Source organism: Dipodomys ordii, unplaced genomic scaffold (genome assembly GCF_000151885.1).
Source record: "Dipodomys ordii isolate 6190 unplaced genomic scaffold, Dord_2.0 Scaffold23, whole genome shotgun sequence".
NCBI classification, from domain to species: domain Eukaryota; kingdom Metazoa; phylum Chordata; class Mammalia; order Rodentia; family Heteromyidae; genus Dipodomys; species Dipodomys ordii.
In genome coordinates this window covers 440,113-455,750 of record NW_012267239.1, presented here as the reverse complement: position 1 = coordinate 455,750, position 15,638 = coordinate 440,113, and the positions used below count along the sequence as shown (strand labels likewise).

At 42.3% G+C, this 15,638-nt stretch overlaps 1 pseudogene; it reads right to left on the bottom strand.

Annotated features, from left to right (window-relative positions):
• Nucleotides 1–13,872: 13,872 nt before the first annotated feature.
• Nucleotides 13,873–14,234, bottom strand: LOC105984258 (annotated as a pseudogene).
• Nucleotides 14,235–15,638: the final 1,404 nt, after the last annotated feature.

The following is a 15,638-nucleotide window of genomic DNA, read 5'->3' as shown; positions in this document are numbered from 1 at the left end:
GTAAAGTGTGTATGTATGTGCTGATATATACAATTTTAGATGTGTTAGTTGCTAAGTAACAAAAAGGCAAAATAGTTTGTCACTTCCTTCCATTCAAGTTAAAGTAAAAATATATCAGAGATTTAAAGTGATTTTTTAATGCTCTGGACTATTTAGAAGACAAGAAACAAATAGTGTCTCTGAGGGGGAAATCATAGTGCTAGATTGGAAGAAAATATATTCTTATTAAGAGTATTCAATTCACAACTGGATGGAGAGGTTCATATATGTTAGAACAGCACTTGGAAAGTGACAGGAGGAAAGGCGCAGAAAGATAGTGAATTTAAGGCTAGCCTAATTCTATAGTAAGACTTTGTCTCAAAAAGAAAAAAAGATACAATTTACAAACTACATAACTGACCCAGTTATAGTATGCAAGTCAATACTTCTCGGTATGTTACATTAATTTATTAACATTATAGTAAAAACTATACATCTAAAGCCAGGTTCCCATGGCTCACCCTTATAATTCCAGCTACTCAGATCTGAGGATTGTAGTTCAAAGTCAACTGGAGCAGGAAAGTCCCTGAGGCTCTTATCTCCAGTTAATCACCATAAAGCTGGAGGAGGCAAAAATGCTTGATAAGAAATGTACTCATTACCTTGCTCATGTAATTGTAACCCCTCTGTATTGTATTTGCACAATAAAAAAGTATATTTACCATTATGTCTATATCTATACTATATATGCTTTATCATTATGTATATATTTATATATTATAGAAATGTTAAATTTATATGTTATATATTAATACATTCATTTATTTATATTTTTATGTTTATGTATTCATATGCACTTTACCATAACTATACATTTGCTTATATAAAGCAAAATTATAACCTTTTTAAAATTGAGTAGTATTATATATTCACAATATTATACAACAGCCACAATTTTCAAAATGCTTTTACAACCTCAAACATAAACTCTTAATAATTACAGAATAATCTTTGATAGTATCTGATTTTTTAAAAAATTGTGTCCTTTTACTTAAAATTTTATTTTAAATAATAAAGCATATCAGATTTAGAAAACTTAGCAACTTGCCTAATATGTAATGGCTCATATTCCATAGTAACAACCAACAGTTTTATCATAAACTATTACAACGGTTCCAGAGAATCCAATTTGGGCCCCTTTGGGTATTGCAGGGGACTTTGTGTAGCATCTCACCCCTTCATTTTACAAGTGAGACACAGGCTCTCAGAGGCGAGGGGGCTGTCACAGTCATCGGTGGCAGGCCTCCCAATCCAAGACCCAGTGTCAGAATCAATCACACAAGAAATGTTTTGCTTTACAAGAGTGGGGCTTAAATCTCTCCTATCTGCAAAGGGACTTAAGAACTTTCTGTTCTGGGGGCTGGGAAGGTGGCTCAGTGGTAGAGCGCTTGCCTTGCATGCCTGAGGCCCTGGGTTCGATTCCTCAGCACCACATAAACAGAAAAAAAAAGCCGGAAGTGGCGCTGTGGCTCAAGTGATAGAGCACTAGCCTTGAGCTGAAGAGCTGAGGGACAGCGCCCAGGCCCAGAGCTCAGGTCCCATGACAGGACCCAAAAAAAGAAAAAAAAAGAACTTTCTGTTTTGTAAATGTCTTGTATATACCATGTATCTGTGCTTTCTAGTAGTAGGGAATGGGGCCATTGTACTCTGATGGCCTTAAATTTTTTGTTTATCTCAGACTATGCAGTACCTTCCAGGCCTGTATCAATTTCTGTTTCTAAGAAAATTTCTCTGCTTGCCCTACCACATTCAAATCCTCACTTAGTTCTTGAACTTATACACATTGTTTGGAACACAATATTAGCAGTCAGAGGATAGTGTGAGACTTTTTTTTTTTTTGGGTCCAGTCGTGGGGCCTGAACTCTGGGCCTGGGTGCTGTCCCTCAGCTCTTCAGCTCAAAGCTAGCGCTCTACCACTTGAGCCACAGCACCACTTCTGGCTTTTTTCTTTTTGCTTATGTGGTGCTGAGGAATCAAACCCAGAGCCTCAGTCATGCAAGGCAAGCGCTCTACCACTGAGCCACCTTCCCAGCCCAGTGTGAGACATTTTATAGCTATGTATATGAGTCCATTCATTGTGCCCACTAGTGTCAGCTCCAGGAAGATAGGAGTTGAGTGGCTGATTCCCTGCAGTATGTCCCCAATAAATGGTTGAGCTGTAATTGTGTTGAACTGTGCCATTCTGGGGTAGAAAAAAAAATTATGTGAGTCCTTTGAAGAGTTTCTCTGAAGAGTTTCTCTGTCAATTGATTGGATCATAGAACACAAGAATGGTTCCAGATTGTAGCCATCCCTCACTATCTGAGAATGAAGTATGATCTTTGCTCATTGAACTTCTCTTGATAATAATCACACCTCCATGGATGATTGTTGCATTAGGGTTCATCTTTCCTTCCTCCTTTCCACCCTGATAAACTAGAAAGTCCATGAGCACAGGACCACATCTGACCTGACTCACCATTGTACCTCTAGCACCAAACCTGTCATACAGTAGGTGCTCAGGATCTATGTGTTAAAGGGCTGGGTGAGGGAAGACAGCTTCTCTTCCCCTGGCCAGACAGTATTCTTTCTACTTCTTAGTGAGAAGTGACCTCTGAGAGGTAAGGATGGCAGGTGGAATATTAATATCTGAGTATAGTACAACTTTGTGTGTATGTGTGTGTGTATGTGTGTGTGTGTGTGTGTGTGTGTGTGTGCACGTGCACACACGCTCCAGTTCTGGAGCTTGAATTCAGGACCTTGTGCTTTTGTTTAGCTTTCTCGTTCAAGGCTGGCCGTCTACAACTTGAGCTACACTTCCACTTCCAACTTTTTTACTAGTTAATTGGAGATAAGATTTGTCTGTCGCAGCTGGCCTGGAACCCAGATCCTTAGATCTGTCCTGAGTAGCTAGGTTTACAGGCTAGAGCCACAGGAACCCCACCCTTTGCCTTTGAAAATAGAAAAGTGAAACCCAGACCAAATGACTTGCCGGAGGACACTGGAAGAGGCACTGCCAGAGCCAAGCCAGGTACAGAGCTCTCCAGACTCCCAAGCCAGTGCTCTTTCTTCCTAAAAGCCTAGAAAAACACAAAGCTACGTTGGGCTTCTTGCCAAGCCCCTGCAGGAGATCACATAGTCCAGCAGCTCTCAGAGTTCCTTGTCTATTCTTAGCCTGAACTTTGAGTGACTCTGGTCTTCAGCAGTCTTTTTTTTTCCCTTTGCATTTGGTTTGTTATGTATATGTGGTGTGTGTTTTAAATAAATGGTGCCCCTCGTCGGAAGCAGGCTTCAGCATAGTCCTGCTACAGAGGCCCTAGCAAAGAATAAACGTGAGGGAGCAGGGCCCTGAGAAAACAATGGGCTTCCCTTCCTCTGAAGTGACTGACCCCAGTGTCCCAGAGCTGCCCTCTCTGCTGCCTGTCACAATTGCCAACACAAGACTGAACCCCACACACAATTAGGAGGAAATCTCCAGAAGTAATGTGCAGGGTTGAGGCACTGTGAGCATTGACCACGAAAGCCTTAGTGTGATGAAGATCGAAACATCTCTCCCTAAGCTGTAGTTCCTCCGTAACATAGCTGCGTCTTAGCATCTTACTTCTAAATCATGTATGAGTCAGCCCTCAAACTTGAATGAAAAGACCTTTCTGTCACTACACTAGCCTCTCTAAGCCTACCCTCTCTGCTTGGCCAAACACCTGTCCTGAATGAGGATGTAAGATTTTTGTTGTTGGTCGTGGGGCTTGAACTCTGGGCCTGGACTCTGTCCCTGAACTCTTCAGCTCAAGGCTAGTGCTCTAGCACTTGAGCCACAGAGCCACTTCTGTTTTTCTGGTGGTTAATTGGAGATAAGAGTCTTAAGGACTTTCCTGCCCAAGCTGGCTTTGAACTGCAATCCTCAGATCTCAGCCTCCTGAGTAACTAGGATTATAGATGTGAGCTATTGGTGCTCAGCATCCTTTTGTAATGTTATCTCAGAAGTTGGGGCTAGGAAGGTGGCTCAGTGATAGAGCACTTGCCTTGCATGCCTGAGGCCCTGGGTTCGATTCCTCTGCACCACATAAGCAAAAAGAAAAAAAAACAGAAGTGGCGCTATGGCTCAAGTGGTAGAGCGCTAGCCTTGAGCTGAAGAGCTGAGGGACAGCGCCCAGGCCCAGAGTTCAGGCCCCACGACTGGACCCCTCCCCCCCCCAAAAAAAGAAGTGGCGATCTATCACTTCTCACTATAAATAATCTCCAACTTGCAGTTTTTAGAACTTTTACCTTTATGGTGATGTGAACGTATACTCATAAGAGCATGCTATTTTTCTCCTTCAGTACAGAACTCAATATATTGCATAAAATATTCAGTGCTTTTAAAAAAAATAGGCTTTGCTCTCACTTGACACTATGTTGGATATGAATCTTACAAGCTGGGGGGTAGGAGTAGGGAGGGGTTAGTGGGAGAGAATGAGAGATGGGGTAACAGTGTTTAAAAACAAATGTACTCATTACCTTACTTATGTAACAACCCCCTTGCTCATCACCTTTTCAATAAAGGTAATAAAAACAAAATAAAAATAGACTTTGCATTAGATGATTTTTACTCAGCTGTAGGCTACTGTTAATAATCTAAACATGTTAAAATAGAAATAGACTAAGCTAACTTATGGTGTTTGGAATATTAGGTGGTTTTTTTTTTGTTTTGGGGTTTGGTTTTTTGTTGTTGTTGTTGTTGTTGTGAGGCTTGAACTCAGGGCCTGGGCGCAGTCCCTGCACTCTTCAGCTCTAGGTGAGCGTTCTACCGCTTTCTAGTGGTTTATTGGAGATAAGAGTCTCATGAAGTTTCCTGCCTGGGCTGGCTTTGATCCTCAGATCTCAGCCTCCTGAGTAGCTAGGATTACGGGTGAGAGCCACCAGTGCCCAGCAGGTTAGGTGTTTTAAGCGCATATTAACTTTATAATGTTTTCAACTTATAGTAAATGTGTTGGGACATAAGCTGATTAAGCCTAGTCTGTATGCTTTCATCAGCAGTAAATCACTAGGTTCAGTCCACATACAAGAATGTGAAAACCAAAACATGAATACCCATGGTAGGGCTAGCATAAGATTGCCTGGGAAGGTGGCTCAGTGGTAGAGTGCTTGCCTTGCATGCATGAGGCCCTGAGTTTGATTCCTCAGCACCACATAAGCAAAAAAAAAAAAGATTGCCTATCCCAGAATGCTGGTAGGATTGGATTTAAATACAGCACCGGAAGCATTGTAGGTAGGGAATAAATTGGGGGGGGGGAGATTTGGTTTTACTCAGGCTTCTAAACAGGAGGTTGAATGTAACTGGGATAGTTGAAGGACCCTCAGATCCAATCCAGTTTTCAATGCTAGACCAAACAATTCACTTCTTGTTCTCAAGTTCTTTTTTTGGGGGGGGGTCTGGTCGTGGGGCCTGAACTCTGGGCGTAGGCGCTGTCCCTCAGCTCTTCAGCTCAAGGCTAGTGCTCCACCACTTGAGCCACAGCGCCACTTCCGGCTTTTTTCTTTTTGCTTATGTGGTGCTGAGGATTCAAACCCAGGGCCTCATGTATGCAAGGCAAGCGCTCTACCACTGAGCCAACTTCCCAGCCCCTCAAGTTCTTTTCTCTATTCCTTTACTTACGTGTAAGCTCTAGATGGACAGGAGCTATTTCTATTTTATTCTTCTATTTCTATGGTTTCTAATAGAGGATAGCATGTAATGGGTAGTAGAGAAAAGTCGTTGAGCAGAACATAATCTCAGTACTTGGGAGAGTGTAGCCGAAGGATTATGACCTGGCAGAGAGCCTGAGATACATAGTGAGATCCAGTCAAAACCCAAAAGTGAAACACAAAAGCAAAGGAAGAAAAACAAAAAGAACATAAAATGTATTGATACAATGAACTCATGGAGTTATTTTGTAGGAAATAGCACAATTACCATTAAAAAAATTTTTAATAAGAATTCAACCTAAAGAAGTCTACACAGGGACTGGGAAGGTGGCTCAGTGGTAGAGTGCTTGTCTTGTATGCATGAGGCCCTGGGTTCGATTCCTCAGCACCACATAAGAAAAAAGAAAAAAGCCAGAAGTGGCGCTGTGGCTCAAGTGGTAGAGCGCTAGCCTTGAGCTGAAGAGCTGAGGGACAGCGCCCAGGCCCAGAGTTCAGGCCCCACGACCGGACCCCCCCCCCAAAAAGAAGAAGAAGTCCACACAATTAATTTTGGAGCTTCCAACCAATATATGTGTTGTTTTTTTTTAAGGAATATAATTCAAAGTTAATAGCATACCACAGAATAGGAGGTTGAGCTTTAGTCATAATCCTGAATTCTTAAAAACAAAACAACAACAACAAAAAGCTCCCACAAACTCATCTTTATGCTGAACCTCAGAATCTCGGCACACAGGTAAAAGAAGATGATCTCAATGTCTAAAAGCGGACAGAGCTGATTTCCACTCACTCAGCAATCCAGAAACATAACCTGCCTCTGGTCTGGGCAAGATCCTACCCTGTGGCCCTTACCATCAGCCACACTACTGGCTGGCCAAGATAGGATGCCTTAGGAAGTGTTTATGTAGTTCCTCTCCTTATGAAGTCTGGACCTGTTCTGGAGAAGAGAGTAAAGGAAGGAAAACTGTAAGGGGAATGTTAGTCTGTCAGGGCTACTACAATGAAATACCACAGGTGGGTGGTTTAAACAACAGAAATTTATTTCCCAGAGTTCTGAAGGTTAGATTCCCAAGACCAAGATGTTGGCAGGTTTGTTTTCTCTAATAATGGCTGTTATCTCACTGTGTCTTCACATGGCCTTTTCTCTGCCTATGTACATCCTCAGTGACTCCTCCTCTTCTTCTAAGAACCCCAGTCCTATTAGATCAGGGCCACACCTTATGCCCACATTAAACTTAGTTGCCTATTTAAAAGCCACATACAGTCACATTGGACTCTAGGTCTTCAACACAAGCATTTTAAGGTAGACACAATTCAATCCATAACAATGAACGTGGTTTATTATAAGTGTACCTTTTATCTCTCCAGCCACACTTTCCTTTTACTTTTCTTTTTTCTTTTTTCTGCCAGTCCTGGGGCTTGAACTCAGGGCCTGCGTACTGTCCCTGAGCTTTTTTGCACAAGGCTCTGTGTGTGTGTGTGTGTGTGTGTGTGTGTGTGTGTGTGTGTGTACAGTGCATCTTGGCATTGTCTGAGTACTATGGGGGGGGGGGGATAAGCATGAATGACCCAGACAAGGATCTTGCCCTCAGAGAATTTACTTTTTTACATGATAAAAAGGGAACCCTCTCTTCCAGTTTTGTTGTTGTTTTTACAAGATGTGAAAAGTGAATCACCAGGGTGATTGACTTAACCAAAGTCCCAAAGCCCTAAGTAGCAGTGAAGGGATCCAGGTCAGGGGAGCTTCTCCTTCCTGGCTTGAGGTGTGTATCATGTATACTTTGTCAGTGCTCATAGGGTAGGGTGTGTGTCAGCTTGCTCAAGAGACTGTGGCCTCTACATTGAGTTTATCCCGGAGATCTGACACTGCACTTGGCTACTGCTGCCAGCTGACAACAGAACTCACGCTCAGAAACCACCTTTATAGTCACCATTTTAACATCCTGAAGCAGAAACTCTCCAGCTTTCAGTGAAATTAAAGTCGGAGGTATCCAGTTAGTTGGACACTCAGGGCACTAGCCAAACCCACAGGCACCCCTACTCTCCCAACAGGACCTCATTCTCTTTTTCATACTCCTGGGGGTGCGTGTCTACCCCTCACTCTTCTCCAAATTAGAACCGGAAGCAGCTGACATAGACCTAGTCCTGCTTAGGTTTTCTACTGACACTTGCCCATGAAAGCTACACCACTCCTTGAATCTAGTTGCTGGTGGTAACTAAGACAGAGCAAGTGACTTCCTGAGGCAGCAGTCAACACAGTGCAGCATCAGCCCCATACTGCCTCCTAAATAGAAGAGCCTTCGTTCATGTGCAGACCAGCTGCTGCTCTTAAAACCAGGCAGTAGTAGGGCTCCTACAGGTGGCCACCTTTTCAGACTGCAGGCACTCATTGTATTCATTCCACCATTCCACTACACCTGTGCTTTTCATTTGAAGTTCAGATTTATATAGGTGCCTAATTTTAAAAGGTGAACTTGTTCTAGAAGGTTTGTTAAGACAAAGATTGGTCCCCACTACCACCAAGTCTCCCTTTCCCTAGAAGAACCACTTCCAACTTGTTTAATTCTTCTGGAATTTCCTTATCTCTGAGTGACATGTTTATAATGCTACTTCCTGGTGTTTTTAATTCGGCATTATCTGTTGATGTCCCACTGTGAGAGATGAGGATTTAGCTCTACCCCCCCCCCGCTCTATTTACACATCCCCTCCCCACATCCCCTCACTCCCAATATAGTTAGAGTTTAATTTTTGGTAGATCACTGGTTAGCATGTTTGTTATTATGACAACATAAATACCAGTTACAGCAGAGTTGCTAGTCAGCTGTGTATTTCTTTCCAGTGTATTTCTATTTTTAAAGTCTTATCACCAACCTCTCTTATCTCCTAAACTCTGCCAGCTATCCAGATCTCTCAGTGTCTCTTGACATCTGCCCTCCTATGGGGGCCAGGGGTGTCTGCTGAATTAACCTGTCCTGGAACCCCCCATCACCATTGTCAGGGGAATTCCCTTGCCTCTTTCCTGTGTTCGATTGTCTGTCTTCTGGAACCCATGCTTCCTCATTTTTTACTTTCTCCTCTACCTTCTTCTTGATGACCTACATCTTCTAGGAGTTTCCCTAGAGTAGGTGGGAGATCAATTTTTCAAAGTCTCTGTGTCTGAAACTCTGTAATACTTGATGAAGAGTAGAATTCTATAAGAAGTCATCTTGCCTCTAAACTGGGACAGCACAGCCCATTGTTTTCTAGTGCACAGTGCTGCTGTGGAGGAAGCCACAGCCACTCTAATTCCTGACTGCAGCCTGCCAGGATTTCTTTGTCCCCAGGATTAGGAATCTTCACTATGCAATACCTATGCAATACTTATTGTACTAGCCTCTCAGTGGTCCTTTGATTGTAAAAAAAATCATGCCATTTGGTTCTGGGATGTTTTTGTGAATTATTTCATTTCCTTCGTTGTGTTTCTAAAATTCCTGTTATTCAGACTTGTTTGTATCTTTTTTTTTTTTTCGGTCATGGGGCTTGAACTCTGGGCTTGGGTGCTGTCCCTCAACTCTTCAGCTCAAGGCTAGCGCTCTACCACTTGAGCTACAGTACCACTTCCAGTTTTCTGGTGGTTTATTGGAGATGAGTCTCACAGACTTTCCTGACCAGGCTGGCTTTGAACCACGATCCTCAGATCTCAGCCTCCTGAGTAGCTAGGATTACAGGCGTGAGCCACTGGCGCCCGACTTGTATCTGTTTTATTCCTAGTTTTATCTTTGTCTTTTTACTCTCCTTTCCTCAATCTGACTTCTAGTCAGTCCATTAAGTATTTCATCTCATTTATGATGCCATATTTCTTCTTCCTAAGTGCTTCCACTGTATATTTTGCTCTTGAAAAAAATCTTTTTTAGTAGGCTCTTAGATCTTGTGAGATTAGATGCATGTATTTAGTCCACAATTTTTTCCTGCTATTTCTGTATGCACTAATTACTATTAGTCTTTCAGCTTGGCATATCCATGGTGTTATTGGAAGGTAGTGAGCCTTAGAGGTAAGAATCAAGGTTCAAAACCAGCCTACTGACAAATTCTCAGGACTCTTATCTCCATTTAACCAGCAAAATGCCAGAGGTGTTGCTGACGTGATAAAGCACTAGCCAGGAGCAAGAAAGTGAAACAAGAGTGCAAGGCCCTGAGTTCAAGCCCCAGTACTGGCACACACACAAAAAATAATAAAAAAGAAAATAAATAACACTCTAACAATGGATCTTTGTGCCTCTTTATTAAGTTACTTTATTGTTATTATAGAGGTGAGGTACAAAGGGATAACAATTACACGAATCAGGTAATGAGTACATTTCCTTTCGTACAGTATCTTCTGTTCCCTCATTCCGTCCCAGTAATGATGGATATTAAAGCACAGCAGATATGCTTTGAAGAGTTTTTTAGGCAAGGGCCTTCCTGAATCTATGGAATCATACCTTTAGCATGACACCTCATGGAAGAACTGACCCTGTCTCTAGAGAGTTAGGATAAATTGAAATCCCCTCTGGTCCCTTTAGAATTTTGATTTCCTGAAATGCCCACCACTTAAGAGCTAAGAAAAGAATTCGTTGGCCTTCCTTCCTTTTGGTCTATTTGGCAGAGAAACAATCATGTGTAGATAAAAGGTCACTCCAGAGGGTAGGGCCTCCTGTGTTTAGTCCTTACATCCTTGGTTTGGGTTACATGAAGGCCCTTAACAGTACCTGTAGGGTGCTACACTGAAGCCCAAGCTGGCAGTAAGCCAAGGACTACAGGCAGAGGAGCCCAGCAGACCTGGAAAGTTTAGGAGGTATTTTATCACCCTTCTCTTTCTACTTGTTTTCATATTCAATCTGTCTCTTTTGGCAGGACTGGCCTCATGCTTGCTAAGTAGGCTCTCTTCCACTAAGCCATGCCTGTAGTCCTTTGACTATTTTTGAGATATCCTTACCCAATTGTGCATTTGGACCTTGATCCACCTATTTTAGGCTTCCTTGAAAAGAGAATAACTGGGATGATAGGCGCATAACAGCACACGCAGCTTCTTTGTTGAAATGGAGTCTTGCAAATTTTTCTGCCTGGACTGGTCTGTCATCCTTCCAATCTCTACCTCCTATTCAGCTAGAATGACCCCTTCTCAACCAACAGATAGGCCACTGTGCCTACATATGGCCCCTTCTCAACCAACAAATAGGCCACCATGCCTATTTGTTGGTTGAAAAGGGGCCATATGTATGCTTGAGCTGGCCTCAAACTGTGATTCTCCTGATTTAAGCTTCCCAGCTCTCTACGATTACAGGCATGAGCCAATGGCACCTAACTACATTTAATCATTTTATTTATCTGAGTATGTATATATGTGTGTGTATGTATGTATGTATGTATGTAGGCACTCATGTGCACATATGTGCCCATACTAGGAACTGCACTCTGGGTCTTGTATTCTCATCCAGCTTTTCTACTCACGGCTGGTGATCTACCCCACACCTCCAGTCTGGCATTTTGCTGGTTAACTGGAGATAATCTCCAGGACTCTTCTGCCTAGACTGGCTTTAAACTATGATCTTCAGATATCAAACTTTATTAGCAGCTAAGATTTACAGTCATGAGCAACTGGTTGCATTTGAATCCTCTTAATACTGTGAATCAGAACAGGAACTAATCAGCAACTTAAAAAAATGAAAGAAGAGGGGCTGGGAAGGTGGCTCAGTGGTAGAGCGCTTGCCTTGCATGCTTGAGGCCCTGGGTTCGATTCCTCAGCACCATATGCAAAAAGAAAAAAGCTGGAAGTGGCACTGTGGCTCAAGTGGTAGAGCGCTAGCCTTGAGCTAAAGAGCTGAGGGACAGCGCCCAGGCCCAGAGTTCAGGCCCCACAACCGGACCCCCCCCCAAAAAAAAATGAAAGAAGAGAAGTTAAAGGTATGGCTCAGAATACTTATCTAGTAAATGAGAAGCAGGAATTCAAATGTCAGTACTGCCAAAAAAAGATCTACCAACAAAAGAACAAAGATCAAAAATGAGAGGAGAGAAGCTTTCTTGGCTCTAGCCTTGCCCATGGGATTCCCAGGCCACTACCCTGCCCATGGCAGAAAACATGTGGTGTGAAACATCTGAGCCACAATAGAGGAATCAGAGCAGGGAGCAGGGGCCAGAACACTCACACCCAGGTACACTCCCTCCCATTGTTCCTCCTGCCCTATTCTATGTGACCCATACTCTCCAGGGACTGCTTACAAATGCAGAGCTTGGAAATGTAGGGTTCCAACAATCTGTAGAAAGAGACCCATTAGCTATTTCCCTTATAAGCAAGGAGACTTGCTCATTGCAGAGCAGCTGAGTAAGAGAAAGACATGCAAGTTTCAGTTCAGAATTTGCTAAAAGATGGGCCAGGCACCGACCCCTATATTATGGTCCTTGTAGGCCTTTAATGACAGGAAAACAAACAGTGCTTGGAAGGTGGTTGTATAGAAAGATATTGTGAAGGCTAGACTAGGAATAAGGGCACGGGGAAGATATTTTATAGACAACCCTGGCCCACTTCAGTATTTAACCAGGGCTAGGACTCTACCCCTCAGGAGCCTTGGGCTACCTTCTGGCCCTCCTGTTCCAGAGAACTCAGGGGTATTGATCTTTCAAGCACTAGAGTGGATGGGTTGGAGTCCTGACTCAGGTTGTAGAGCACCAGCCAGTGAGCAAAAGCACTAGATATCAAGTTTGAGTCTTGGACAAAAAGAGAGGGGAGGGAAGGAAAAGAGCTTTCAGAATCCTTTTTTCTGATAGAAGGTTTGCATTTTCCCCTCTACCACCATACTCGATTATCTTCAGTGACACGATTCAAAATTAGATTTATTTGCATACTGAGCATCTCATGATCCTTTTAGCAAGAAGGCAGGCATTTCTACATCCTGAAAAGAATTTTAAAAAGTAATCATGGTGCATGTATTTGACACATTGCTAGTTTACTATTGTTCTTTACTTCATCTAATTTATTAGTGAGGTCATGCAGTAGCAAAGCAGGGATTATTGGCATCTTATAAATAAGGCAACTGAGACAGTGAAGAAAGGTTGTCTTACTCAGACTCACCCAGAGATTGAGTGATAAAGCTGAATCAAAGCATGCCACAAGCTAAAAGGGGATATAGAAACTGAGATCAGAGCTGTGTAACAGTGTTTGAGGGAAAGTGTCCCAGGCTAAGAGGGGGGACCCATTCTCTTTGCCATACTCTGAGATGATCTGTAGCCTTTCATGCTACCAAGGGACCCAGAAATGTTTTAGGAGGAAGCAGCATTTAAACTATGTTATTAACATTTTGGAGGCTAAAAGATGAAGGATGATAACCATAAACTCCAACACACAAGATAGAAATTCAAGACGTAAGTGAGGCACTGTAATCTTGTAATCCTAGCTACTCAGGAGACTGAGATATGAGAATTTTTTGAAGCCAGCCCCAGCAAAAAAGTCCATGAGACTCTTACCTCCAATTAACCACCAGAAAACTGGAAGTGGTGCTGTGGCTCAAAGTAGTAGAGTGCTAGGCTTGAGCAGAAAAGCTCAGGGACAGCACCTAGGCCCTGAGGTTCAAGCCCCACAACCAGCAAAAAATAAAAGAAAGAGAAAGGAAGAAAGAAAGGAAGGAAGGATGGAAGGAAGGAAAAAGGAAAGAAGAAAAGAAAAACTAACTCTGGAAATAGATACATTTAAATTGGAATATGCAACAGATGTTGATATATCAAGTTCATGTTGTTTCTCTATGATAGATGACGCTACAACTTATATATGTGCATTCTGCCTCTAATATCTGATAGATACTTAAAAAAACCTCCCATTCTTTTATTTTTTATTTTTTAATAAAAACAATCCCAAGGCATTTATTGTCACCTGATGATAACACAAGGTCATCAGAGCTGTGCACACTAACAGTGGGGCTCATCAAACAATATGAACAGATGTTTTCTGGTCTGGGAAGGTGGCTCAGTGGTAGAGCGCTTGCCTTGCATGCATGAGGCCCTGGGTTCGATTCCTCAGCACCACATAAGCAAACAGAAAAGAGCCGGAAGTGGCGCTGTGGCTCAAGTGGTGGAGTGCTAGCCTCGAGCTGAAGAGCTGAGGGACAGCGCCCAGGCCCAGAGTTCAAGCCCCATGACCGGACCCCCCAAAAAAATTTTTTTAAAAGGACAGATGTTTTCTTAGATTCCCAGCAAAGAACACTAAAACCAAAACAAAACAAAACAAAACAAAAAACACAGTATAACATTCTTAATAACTTCTCACTTCATTGATCATTTCTAGTTGGAGACACTTTGTAGTAGAGTAATATTATCTCCTTTTAACATAATCCAACCCAGTTGTTTTCTTGATTTTGTTTAGAATGAATTTCTTCTGCATCAGCTAACACAAGGTTCATGTATTCATCAAAGCCTTCTGTCCACATAGTCACTTGCTCATAAAGCCATACCTGAATCCGAGATCTATTTTGTAAATATCTGAAGATAAGGTTGATGGGCTACACCATCACCTTCTGCACCTTTTGGCCCTGGCCACGGTACACCATGGTGGAATCTTACAAAGGCCACATGGCTCCCATTCTTTTATTACTATTATAGTGACATGATAAACTTTCATGTGCCTATTTTTTAAAATATGTGACTTGATTAAAGATAGAAACCTAGAGATTTACTAGGTATTGTATGTTCCTGTTTCCCTATAAACCATCTACACTTAAAAATATTTTATTCTTGAGCTGGGAAGGTGGCTCAGTGGTAGAGTGCTTGCCTTGCATGCATGAGGCCCTCGGTTCGATTCCTCAGTACCACATAAGCAGAAAAAGCCAGAAGTGGTTCTGTGGCTCAAGTGGTCGAGCACTAGCCTTGAGCTGAAGAGCTGAGGGACAGCACCCAGGCCCAGAGTTCAAGCCCCATGACTGACAAAAACAAAACAACAAAAATTTTTATTGTTATTTTAAAGGTGATGGGGTTACAGTTTATGTCAGGTAAAGAGTACATTTCTTGGCTGGGAGCCAGTGGCTCATGCCTGTAATCTAGCTACTCGGAGGCTAAGATCTGAGGATCGCAGTTCAAAGCCAGCCTGAGCAGGAAAATCCTTGCTACTCTTATCTCCAATTAACTACCAGAAAACCAGAAGTGGCGCTGTGGCTCAAGTGGCAGAGTGTTCACCTTAAGCTGAAGAGCTCAGGACAGCACCCAGGCCCAGAGTTCAAGCCCCATGACTGACCAAAAAAAAAAAAAAAAGTGTATTTCTTTTGGACATGTCACTCTTTCCCTTGCTCTTTTTCAGTGTTTCCTTCCTGTCTCCACCCACGAGTAGTATAGTTCATTTTCAACATAGGGTCTTGTGAGCACCACGGCTACTTTTTGTTCACCCTTTGCCCCTCCATTTCTGTGCCCCCCTTACCCTCCTAAAGACAGAAAAATGAACAAACAAGACAACAAGAAAACAAAGCAAAAACAACAACAATAAGAAACAAAAACAAAACCTTGTTTCCATTTCCTGGAGTTCATTTCAACAGATATTATTTTGTATGATCAGCTTTGTGTTCCTCCCCTAAGAGTGTCCTCATTTGGTTTCACTGTGTGTGAATGCCTAGAGTCCTGTATAATTTATCATGTCCTAATGTATTTTAGATCTAGCATCTATGTTCCTCCCTTAAGAGTACTTTAGTCTCACTGTGTGTCCTACCAACACTTTCTAAATTATTGCCAATTAACTAGCTGTGAATAATATTTGATTTGCATTTCATTAGTTAATAGTGAGATCATACTCGCTTTCTTAAGTTTCACTGATCATTTTTTTTCTTCTAATATATGTGACCATATCTTCATGTATATATTTTGATTCTTTTCATGGAAGTTATACTCTATGGACATTCAATCTGTTTTGATTACAGGTCTTACAAACCTTCTCCTTGCTTACTGTCTCTCAGACTGATTTTTGCATA